We start from the raw sequence: 11,192 nt of genomic DNA on the forward strand, positions 1-11,192 counted from the left end.
GTGCAATAGCCATGCCAGACAGGCTACATTGGAGTATTAACTCCAACAAGAATGGAAATCCACAGTTAAAGTATGCAGAGCACAGGGATGCCTGGGGTGGCTCAGTCTGTTAAGCATCTGACTTCAGCTCAGGTCATTATCTCACAGTTCAAGCCCCATGTCAGGCTCTGTGCTGACAGCTCAGAGCCTGGAGCCTGCTTCAGATTCTGTGTCTCCCTCTCTCTTGGTCCCTCCCTCGCTTGCTCGCACTGTTTCTCTCTCTCTCTCTCCCAAAAGTAAATAAACATTAAAAAAAAAAAAAAGAATGCAGAGCAGAGAAACCCCTGGGACAGGACTTGAGAGCTGGACAGGGCTCCACCCAAGAGGCGGGCCACACAGAGAAAACAGCTGGGGCAGAGAAGCAGGGGAGACATCTTTCCTCCACCATCTGCAAGCCCATCAGGTAAGCAGTAGATCTGAATTCACTACCTTTTAAGTTTAATTGAATTATAGGTGTTTAAAATATAGTCAAAATCTCTCTAGAACAAGCTAATGGGAAAGGCTTATCTTGATTAACTAGACTCTTTGAGATGTGGGATTGCATTGTTTTTAAATATGTGAAGGCATTCAGATGAGAATAACTGTTGGATAATAGATTTTTAGAAACTGACAGTGCAACAGTGGCTTATAAATGCGTACTTCTAATGTGTTCTGTTCCACTGTTTAAACCTTTCCCTTTATAATCTCGATTATACTGTGAATTGGCTATACCCGCCTTCCTTTCACTTCCGTCTAATGCAAAATAAATCCTGGTTCAGAATAATAAATATTTACTGTACAATTTTGTGGAAAAAAATAAATTTGGGAGCTTATGAAGAGGACATTCTACTCCTTGGTGAATAATCTGCCTAATAAATATTTTCTCGTGGTTTGATTTGGTGACAGAAAGGACAAGAAGGCTTAACGATAAATATCTTCAAAGTCATTCCTTCACTGCCGACTGTACAACTTCATGTCGAGATCTGACATTAAAAGAAAAAATAAATTCTCTGTCTTTTGCCAACATAACTAGGGCCATGAAGTTTGAATTATCACTAGACTAAAATTGTTTCATATTTCTTTTATCCAAGCCTTTTAATTATTACAGTATACTTTACTGCGTACTGTCTTATGGAATGCGGAGGGAGCATCTGATTTAATATTTTCTATTCAGGCTGTTTACTTTGTAGTCAAACATTCTTCAAAAACATTTTACTTTCCCCCCACATTTTCCATCCAAGGCTGTCAGTTCCCATTTAAAAAGGTTAATTGAGACCTGGAGTCTCCAAGCCTCTGATACAGAAGCGGCTTTTTCTGGCCTTAATAGTTTTCTTTGAATTTGCTGCCAGGTCTGATTCTACATGTAAATATTTGCCTGAGTTGTTGAAAAAAGAACTTTTCACAAGAGTGGGGGAACGGAGGTTGCCATAATGCATTTTACGATATGAGAAACCTTTCTTTCACTTCTACGCACTTCTTTTTGCTAATTTCTTGGCTGTTGTCAAATTTGTAGATGGCCTCATTACTGTTTTTCATTAAACTTGTAGCCTCCCCAGGAACTGAATCAACCAAGAAATCATGCAGCACATTTACAGGAGCTCACGCTGTTTTCATTAACTCCCCTTAGTATCACAGAGGAGGCTGGGTCAAGCGAGCCCTTCGCCATGACCCGTAGCTCGAAAAGTGAGCGTCTTCTTATGAGAGCCGGCTTTGAGCAACTTACTGTGGACCGCGGAAATGTTCCTTTTTCACCTCTGCAGAAAGCAAAGCCTGCCTTGGAATGTAGTGGAAATAACCCACCACAGAAGAAATAGTCTCTGAGCCCAAAAACTTTTGCTGGGAATTTTGGCTTTTGCTACAGCCTCCTGCTGGGAAGGAAGAAACCTTGTCTCTTTCCACCACCTCACCTCCTCTTTCCATCCAGAGGTCACCCACCTAACTGAGACAGGATGAAGGGGGCTGATGGGCTGGGCCCGGTGCTCCCTGGCCTGTACCTATGCTGTCCAATAGGAATATAACATAAGCTACTTGAGTAATTTTAAATTTTCTAGTGGCTACATCAAAAAAAGTAAAAAGAAACAAATGAAATTAATTTCAATAATATGTCTTATCCCAAAATATTATCATGTCAACCTGCAATCAATATCAAACTTATTAACAAGGCATTTTACTTTTTTTTTTTTCAACTTAGTCTTCAAAATGTGTTGTTTATTTTACACTTGGAGCCTTTCTCAATGCAGGCATTAACTTTCCACTGGAAATAGCTGTTCAGTTAACTACATTTCATAAAATGAACAGCTGAAAAGATAGAGTTACAAGTTGTGCCAAGTATACTAGAAATTGGGGCGCCTGGGTGGCTCAGTTGGTTGGGCAATCGACTTCGGCTCAGGTCATGATCTTGCAGTTTGTGAGTTCAAGCCCCGCATCTGACTCTGTGCTGACAGCTCAGAGCCTGGAGCCTGCTTTGGATTCTGTGTCTCTCCCCTCTGTCTAACCCTCCCCTGTTCACACTCTGTGTCTCTCTGTCTCTCAATAATAAATAAACATTAAAAAAATTTTTTTAATAAAAAAAGTAAAAATAAAAGTATACTAGAAATTGTTTTCCTATAGCTAAACCAAGTATCAGTGCTCAGAAGTTAATCAAAATTAAATAAAAGTATTCTTTCCATTCCTCAGATACATTAGGCCACATTTCAAGGGCTCGAAAGCCACATGTGGCTGGTGACTACCATATTGACAGCACGGAATAGAACCTTGCTGCTTAAAGTGCGGTCCACAAAATCACAGCATCAGCGTCAGCATCCCCTGGGATTTTATTAGAAATGTAGAACCTCGGGCCTCATCCCAGACCTACCAAATCAGAATCTACATTTTAGCAAGCTCCCTGGGTAATTTGTATGCACAATATAGTTTGGAAAGCACTGATCTGTTGAACACACCAAGAAATCTGGCATTATTGCATCCATTTTACAGATGCATATAGTGAGGCTCAGAGAGGTTATATCATGTGCCTCACATCACAGGGCTAATAAGTGCGGGAGCCAAAATTCAAACTCAAGCCTTTTCCATTTTTAAGCCCATGCTCTTTGTAATATTATCACCCAAAGCATAGAACATGTACCAGTAATGGTGTGAAAGTTACTTTTTTTAAGTTTGTTTTTAATGTTTATCTATTTTTGAGAGAGAGGGAGAAGCAGAGAGAGAGGGAGACAGAGGATCCGAAGCAGGCTCCGCACTGACCGTCTGTGAGCTGTGGGGCTGGAACTCACCAACCGTGAGATCACGATCTGAGCCAAAGTTGGATGCTCAACTGACTGAGCCACCCAGACGCCCCTAAAAGTTAATTTGAAATGGTGCCCAGAGAGCATTCCAAAAGCTCTAAAATGGCACCTGGGTCGCTCAGTCTGTTGAGCGTCCAACTCTGGATTTCTGCTCAAGTCTTCACCCCAGGGTTGTGGGATCGAGACCGAGTCGGGCTCCCTGCTGAGTATGGAGCCTGCTTAAGATTCTCTCTCTCCCCTGCCTGTCTCCCTTGCTCATGCACTCTCTCTCTCTTTCTAAGATTAAAAAAATAAAAACAGTAAAAACCCCTAAAATACAAAGTTTGAAGATTTGTCCCTTTTCTAAACCCTCTTTTGATTTTTCTAATGTATTTGTTTATATGACTGGTTGCCCAGCATTTCCTACCTCCCAGCACAGAAAACAAAATGGCTTCTTTTGACCTCCTCAATTTGACAGTAAGGCGGTGGGCATAAGGCTGTGGGTGCCACCAATTGGATGCTTCTGCTCCTGGATGAATACAGAGCAAGTGCCATGAAGAAGCAAGGGCAGGGGCGCCTGGGTGGCTCAGTCGGTTAATCATCTGACTTCAGCTCAGGTCATGATTTCACAGTTTGTGGGCTCAAGCCCTGCATGGGGCTCTGTGCTGACAGTGTGGACCCTGCTTGGGATTCTCTCCCTCTCTCTCTGTCTCTGTCTCTGTCTCTCTCTCTCCCTTTCTCTATGCCCCTCCCCCACTAGCACTTTCTCTCTCTCTCAAAATAAAATAATTAAAAAAAAAAAAGAAAAAAGGAAGAAGAAGCAAGGGGAGCTTAGGACTCATTATGGCCATGGCCGTAGCAGCTCAGTGGCTGCCCAAATGTCCTACGGTGGCGGTGATTTCCCTGGCAGGATTCAGCAGGGGCAGCAGAAATTCCCCGACCGGGCTTTGACCTGGCTCAGGAGCTGAGGCTCCCCTAGCAAGTCCCTTTTCAAGTGAGATTGCTCTCCAGGTTTCCTGTGGTATCCGTGGGTTACCCACCATCATTCCAAAAGCGCCTCTTCCCTTTGTGGTGACCAGAGCTGGTTTCCGTCTTTTGCAAACAAAAGCCTTGACTGTGAGCCTGGCATTATTTGATTGTCGGTAGAACCCACCAAACTACCAAGTCCCAGGAGAGTAGAGTCTGTGTCTGCTTGTTCACAGGGCGTAATCCCTGGGGCCCATTCCTTTGTCTCAAGCAAGGTCAGTGCTCAAAAGTTACTTGGTGAATGAATGAGTGTTGAGCACACAAGAGATGCCAGTAAACAACATCAGAACGTCCTGCTTCACTTTCCCAAAACAAGCTGAACGTATCCTATGATTTAAGAGATTCTATGTATGAAAACTTGAACTTCAGAGATAAAGGAATTTCAAGCCCTTCAACAACTGATTCACCCAAGATTCCTTCCCTTATTTTTCTAGTGTTAAGTTTTGCTTTCTAACTATAAACTATTAGAGGAGCTTCAACAGAAGAATATTTTTTGTGTAGCGAATATGTGATGCTTTCAAAGGTAAAGGAAAGAAATTATTGAAAAGTAACATCTTCAGAGGCATTAGCAACGTGACACTGTTCCACCTTGAAGACTACACTTACCTAAGATAGAAACGTCAATCACAGAATTTTCAGAAATTAGCACACGGCTTGCTAAATTGCAAAGCTGTGCTGAGCAGTTTACCAACATTATTATGCTTTGCGACAACCCAGGAGTTACCTACTGTTGTGTTGCTTTGCCAGGCGAGGAAACTGAGACACAACAGAAAAACTAAGTAATTTGCCTAACTAAGGTCAAGTAGCTAATTGAGAACCACACAGCTTAAAGAGCCAGGATTTCAACGCCAGCCTGACTCCAAAGCTTAAGATTTTAAGCACATGCGAGACTTGTTGCCCATAGGTTTGTGGCACACACTTGTAATAAAGACTTTGACCTCATTTCTAATACTGGACAGCGGACAGCTTTCGGGTTCCAACCCCTTCTGCTTCTTTTTGCCACACATCTGGGCAAGCCTATGTGGAAGCCTGCATCTTTCCTCTCTTGGTGCCCACAAGGAAGTTCACCGCACCCCAGCCCACCTCCTAACCGAACACACGAAAGCCACTCACCCCTTCCTTCTCTCAAGCCATTTCCAGACCACCTTGGGGGACTGCCCTGATCCCCCAGAAGCCTCAATGTGTGAGTAATAAATCTCTCCATACTCTTCTGGGGTTCATGTGGCACCATCTTATCCAAATAGATTTTGGGGTAGGGGTGTCAATCCCACCCTTCATGGGACAACCACAAGCCGGGACTAAATGGCAGCACTGAGCCTTAGCATATGAAACCAGAGGCTGTTACGAGACAAAAAGACTAGTCAAAACCCATCGTTGCATTTACTGCGTGCCCAAAGAAATCCATTTATTACCTTGTCTAATTTTTGTAGATATTATTGCCAAGGGAGGTATTTCTGTCTTCTTTCAACCTAATTTGGGTTTTTCCCTAGGAAGTTGTCCAGGGCGAGGAAGTAGGAATTGGCTATTGATTTGTATATTTATTAAACTGAAGGGTAGGGGAGGCCACCTGACACCCTTGGGCGTTTCGCTCACTAAAACATTCAGCGCAATGATCCGACAGACTTTGCGTTGTCTTCTCACCCCCTCGATGTGTCCTCACTATCCTCCCTACTCCGCTTAAATTCCATGGTCAGTCGTAACCACTCCCTCGCTTACACCTCCATTGTCCTCTCTCACTTCATCATGCCCTGGTCAAACTCACCTCTCTGCCTACTCACACCTGCCCCTGAAGGTGGGTGGAGAAACATAAAACAGGTGGTGCTGACTGTAACACAAGTTGCTGAAGGTAAGACAACCCTCAGATGGCCCCATGGTGCTTCCAGGAATTCATACTCTGTGTCCCTAATCTCTGTGTCCCTAATCACTCTCCCATGCTGTAACGTGCCTACTCTACCCCTTTACCTTTTTCCTCAAACCTCTAACACACCCTCCCCCGCTTTCACCTTCAGCTGATGACCTTGTTTCCTATTTCACTAGAAAAACTGAATCAATTGCAAGAGAATTTCAACTGATCCCCCCCCCCCACACACACACACACACACCACACTGACTTACCAGCAACTGCGCTCACACGCTGTGCCTCTCTGCCTGGAATCAGAGGAATTATATGTGCTCCTACTAAAGCCCCTGGACACTAGATCTCTGTCCCCCTCACCTGCACAAGGACCTTACTTCAGCAATTTGCCACTTCTCTCCTAAATCATTGGTCTTTTACTTTTTACTGGCTTATTTCCATAGGCATGTAAATCTTCACTTGAAGTCATTTTCCCTGACGAGTCACCACAAAATTATTTTTACTCCTTTTTGCAGTAAAAATCCTCAAAGAGATATCTATACCATCTCTAAATCCTCTCTTCACATTCTCTCTTCAAACCGCTACACTCAGCTCTATAATTCCACCTAAACTGCTCTTGTCAAGGAAAACCAGTGACCTCCATATTGTTTAATCCAATGGTCAGATTCCGGATCCTCATTTTACTGAACTGAGTGACATCATTTGGCAGTCGATGACTCTTTCCTCCACGGCACACTTTTTTTTCATTTCCTTCCCAGACACAACATGTTCTTCTCTTTTACTGGTTACTCCCTATCCCTTTTGACGATTCCTTCTTCTTAATGTGGAGTACCCCAGGGATCAGTCCTCTGAGGTACTCTCCTCTATATTCGATTCTCTCCTCTATATTTACCCACTTTCTTGGGGATGCCATTATGACCTGAAACACAAATCTAGATGCAATCACATCCAAACGTATATTTCCAGTCCAGACTCCTCTACTGAATTCCAAATGTGAATCCCCAAAGCTTTCTCGACCTCTCAACTTGGATGTCCAATAGATATCTGGAAATCAGCATTTCCAAAAATAAGTTCCTGATCTCTCTCCCATCCATAGTCATCTCAACTGACAACAACCTTTCCTTGCAGCTTTATAGGCCAATGTTGACGTCATCATTAGTTTTCCTCTTTCTCTGACACTCCATCTTCATTCCAGCAGGAAAGTTCGTTAGCTCTAGCTTCAGAAGTTGTTCAGAATCCAAGCACTCTGCAACCACATCCACTGCTACCACCCTGGTCCAAACCACCATCACCCCTGTGTAGATTACTGCAACAGCATCCTGACCGCCTTACCTCCTTCCACCCTTGTCCTCTGAAGTCGAGTCACAACAGGGTGGTCCTGTTGAGGGTGATCAACATTTAAAATGTTGAGGGTGACCAAGTTAAAATAAAATATTTAAAATCCCATCATCACTCCATACCTGGCAATGGCTGTTCACTCAAATCCTCACCATGTCCTCTAGGTTCTTTATAATCAATCCCATCTGTCCTCCCTTTACCTCACCATCCTCCTCTTCTAGGACTCTCTTCACCACACCTCCATTAGCAATGGCGGCCCCTTTGCTGTTCCTTTAAAACACATTAGTGTTTTAACACATAGTCTCATTGTAAGGCCTTTTTATTTACATTGACTGTTGCCTCCATCTGGAACATTGCTCCCACAGATAAGCTGAATTCCTCACCTCCTCTAAGTTTTTGCTCAAATTTTCCCTTCCCACTGAGATATCCAGATCACCTGTGATTGCATGTATTTTCTAAATATGGCCATAACAATACTCTCATCTTGAAACTGTGCAATACCTCCACTCCTCCATCAAGATATGGAATCCATTTCCCTTCCCCTTTCAACCTGGGTGGACTTTGTGACTCAACCAGCAAGGAGAAACCATGTGGCTTGAGGACAGGTTGTAAAAGGTGATATGTTCTCCAATAAAAGGAACCAGGGCCTCTTATAAAAATGACTGATATGAGGGTGTAAGGTGGAGAAAATACAAGTGGTTCTGGAAACAACTATTCCAGAACGTAAGGAAGTATAAGTAAAAATATATATAATATATATACGCAATAATGTTAAGCATCTCTCACAGAATTAGTGCCCAATATATGAGACACCTTGGTCCTTGCCTGGCACTTGGTTTTACTGAGACTATTATATGTCTCCATTCATCTCTGTGTTCTACACTGATAGAGTCCAGTAAATGGTGACGTAAGCAGAATGACCACTGTTGAATTCCTTATTTCCACTGGTGTCCATTTAAAAAAATTTTTTTTGTAATGTTTATTTATTTTTGAGACAGAGAGAGACAGAGCATGAGCAGGGGAGGGGCAGAGAGAGAGGGAGACACAGAATCCGAAGCAGGCTCCAGGCTCCGAGCTGTCATCACAGAGCCCGACGCAGGGCTCAAACTCACAAGCCGTGAGATCATGACCTGAGCCGAAGTTGGACTCTCAGCTGACTAAGCCACCCAGGCGCCCCTCCACTGGTGTACATTTTAAATAAGAGGTGGGCTCCAGCAGGATTTTGAGGAAGCCTGGCGCCCTTTGACCCTGGCCACAGTGTTGAGTACACGACAATTGTGAGTACGAAATACTTGTATTTTTTGGAATGCATCTTGGAGAGGTGCCTGAGTGGACCTGGTCCAGATCATATCACTGGTCACCTTGAGGCTTAAAAGAGGAATTTTTATTTGCTAAATTGCTAGAATGAAATCTGTACATTTCTGCGACTCTGAGCCTTTAGTCTCTCCTAAAACAAATATATCATCAGCTTTAACCATCCCACAAGGTAAAAATTCTACATAGTGGAAAATTCTTGTAATTTTGTCAAGCTGCTTTATGAGAAAAATAAGAAACATTGCTCAGGCTGTCAGAATAATATAAGACAGTTTGTGGGTTTTTTGCCTTGAGTTTGCGTGGGCAGGAAATTTATTCTTTGCTTGGTACATCTTTGAGCTGCGCACAGCTGTGTGAGATCCCAGTTCTTTACAAATTGCTAATAAAGAAGATAATGCCAACATTTGCACTCTTCTGAAAAGTCAACCAGTGAAGATTTAAATCAAGATTTCTGGATAGAAAATCTTATTCTCTTGAGTCATGTTGCCATGCTTTTAAATTCACTTCCTAACACTGAAGTGAACTAAAATTAGAATTTGAAATAAGGCAGAAGCAATGCAACAATTTTCTCATTCATGTAACATGTACTTATGAGCATCTGATCCATGTGTATGCATTTAGAAAATTTTTTAAATGACAAAATGGATTTGGTCTCCAAATACAAGGATCTGATTAAGTTTTGGCCAAAGGAAAAGAAAGTAATTAATATTTGTTGAGCCCTTACTATGTGCCAAGCACTTTGTAATGGCTTAATAACTGTTGCGGTAGAAACATCACTGATCCTATTTTACATATGAGGATCCTGAAGCTACATAAGTAAGTAATAACAAGGCAGGATTTTAACCTCAGACTAATCGATTCCAAAGCCTGCTATTAACACACTACCTCCCGTAATCCAAATTTTCATCTTGACTAGGCATTTTTTAAATTTTACTTTTAAAAAAATGTCCTCACAAATATTTTCAACTTGCTTAAAGTAAATTCAAATCAGTTGAAACCACAAAGAAAATAAATATATATTTCATAGTCATTTATTTTTACCTCAATGTGATATTGGAGATGTGTGTGGGAAGCTAGTCAGATGAAGCACTGAAATGAAGGTATCTGGTCATCTGAGGTCATTCCTGCGTTCATTCTCTGACCTTTGATTTTTTTCCCATCCTCCGTCTTTCCCTCCACCCCTCCATCCCATCAGTGGAGCTCCTCCCATTTTTAAGTACCACCTGAGGTAGGCACTGGAATGGAGAGATGAAAAGAATTGTACTTCAATCCCAAAGAATTTTCACGGGCATGGGTAAAGAAAGATACGTAAAGTAAGCAATTTAAGTATAATGTACTGTTGTGGAAGGAAGTATGAGGGGGAGGGGATCTTGGGAAAAGGTGTGCACTTGGAGGAGCCAGAAAGGGGTATTTGAGGTAACCTCTGAAGGAAGGATAGAGATGAATGGAAGACATTCTGCTTAAATAACAAAGTGTGGCTGGACTAGACTGAACTCCTACATCGATGACTCACACGTCAGCGATCCACACTGTGACCTGAGGCTAACTGCCTTGCTTACCTTTCTTAATCCCAGCCCACATCCAGATGTCAGCTGATAGTACCGCCAATGAGTGTCTCTTCCAAGTTCAAGGCAATCTTTACACTCTACCCTTGGGGACCTACTCATTTTTAAGTGAAGATTGGAACATATCCAGGAGATAAAGAAAATCCTAACCCTAGAATAAGCCAAGAGTCTCCAAATTCATGGGCACACCCATGCCACCGAATGTGGTAGTGGTGGGGAAAGGGGAGAACTTTAGAGCTGTGTAGTCACTCTCAAGAGAGGGCTGAGGACCGCCTGGCTTTAAACACATGAGGGGTGCTTGCTAAACATGGAGTGTCCTGGCCCTACATGCCACTGAGGCAAAATCCTTGAGCATGGGACCCAGGGATCTTCATTTAAACGCTGCAGGTGGCCCGATGCTCTAAAGCCTTCCTGACCTGTAGCATTCTGGGCCTTTGGGCGCAGTGTTTCCCCAGAACTAGTACAAGAAGACATTGGAACTGCTCATTGCTACCATGCTTAGTCATTAAAAAAAAAAAAAAAAAGCTCCGTGAAACTCGTTAGGTACAAAGTACTGTGCTAGGTGCTGTGGCATGGCCCTTCCCTCAGGGAGTCTGTGTCAGGAAGCAGACACTGAGACAGAGTCAGAAGTCTAAGAGATCTGTTGGGGGTAATGCCTATGAATGATAAAAGGGAAAGGGAGCCCGACCCAGCGGGCCTTATGACGAGAGTGCAGGTCTAAGACCACCCTGACCAACCCAACAAGGGCTCCAGCTCACAGATTTCCTCCAGAGGAGTGTCAGGTTGAACAAAGGGGACGGGCCCCAGTAGCGCTGC

The 11,192-nt window shown here is 43.0% G+C and overlaps 1 long non-coding RNA gene across 1 annotated transcript; it reads left to right on the forward strand.

Moving 5' to 3' along the window:
- Nucleotides 1–303: 303 nt before the first annotated feature.
- LOC147579000 (uncharacterized) lies at nucleotides 304–5,519 on the forward strand. The gene is made up of 2 exons (XR_015253445.1): nucleotides 304–442; nucleotides 1,532–5,519. It is a non-coding gene; the product is annotated as an uncharacterized LOC147579000 (long non-coding RNA).
- The last annotated feature ends 5,673 nt before the right edge of the window (nucleotides 5,520–11,192 follow it).

The sequence above is a fragment of the Puma concolor genome, chromosome B4 (genome assembly GCF_028749965.1).
Source record: "Puma concolor isolate L17-30 chromosome B4, mPumCon1.1.hap2, whole genome shotgun sequence".
NCBI classification, from domain to species: Eukaryota; Metazoa; Chordata; class Mammalia; order Carnivora; family Felidae; genus Puma; species Puma concolor.